The sequence below is a fragment of the Cynara cardunculus genome (assembly GCF_001531365.2).
Source record: "Cynara cardunculus var. scolymus isolate 2C chromosome LG 2, CcrdV1, whole genome shotgun sequence".
Lineage (NCBI taxonomy): Eukaryota > Viridiplantae > Streptophyta > Magnoliopsida > Asterales > Asteraceae > Cynara > Cynara cardunculus.
Window position 1 is genome coordinate 32,619,012 of NC_037529.1, and position 1,147 is coordinate 32,620,158.

The window sequence follows — 1,147 nt, forward strand, 5'->3', positions numbered from 1 at the left end:
ATCATCGTCAGAGGATTCATCTGTGACTAGCTCACTAGATTGAGCTAGTAGTGACTTCTGTTTGTAGTATTCAGCCTTCTTTCTGTAGAAGGCTGCGTCTTTTGGACCCCTCTRTGGTGCCCTGGGTCCTTTGGACCAGCAATCTGCAGCATAGGGGCCAGGTTTGCCACATTTGAAGCAACCATCCTTGGGCTCTTCCTTCCTCTGTTCTTCATCCCTCTGAAAGGGCTTCTGCTCCTTCTCTTTCTTCTCACATCACTCTCTTTCTATGAAGCTTCTGCGATTGAAGCTTCTGTACTCCTTCCTGTCTCCACCCTTTCTGTATTCTCTTGTAATCAGCGCAAGAGTCTTCATTATCTCCTTCATGGAGATCTCCTCTTCTTCAGAACTCTGGTCACTGTCAGCAATCAACACCATTTTCTTCATCTTCTTCTCCTTCTTCACCTCCTTCCCTTCCTTTCCCTTGCCGGGCACCCGTCCTCTGCAACTAGAGCCAGAGGGCCACCTAGATTTCTCTTCATTTGCATAACTTGGGACTCTTGACTCTTGGGAGATCCAAACAAGTCTGCTAACGTCCATGTCTCGAGATCTAGAATGGACTTCATGGACATTGTAATAGTCCACCATGCATCCCCAAGGCTCTTCAAAAATAGTGAGTTGTTCTCCTCTGTGGTTCTGGGGATACCATACCTTTTACAGTTGCTAATCAGCGTGTTTAGCCTAGCGTATGTATCCGTAAGAGACTCACCCTCTTTGGCCTTGAAGCTATAGTATTCATCGATGCAAATCGAGCGATTGTTCTCTAGCGTCATCCTTCCACCTTTGATTAATTTCTCCAGTTCTACCCATATGTCCATGGACAGTTGACAGTGATCGATGCATTTGAAGATGTCGTTAGGAATAGCCATGGTTAACAACCGTTTACATTTGTTCCCTAATTCGAGGATTACCTTGTCTTCGTCACTCCAGTTAGCTTCGGGACGAGGCTCATAATGCTCAGGTATTTCTGGTGTAGTWTGAGTTGCAGGAACTCTTGGAATGAGGTTCATTGGGACGTAAGGAGGATTGTACAGGAATTCGCAAATCCTAGGATGAATACCCTTAAGAAAACTCACCATTCGGATTTTCCATTGAGGAAATTCCTCAC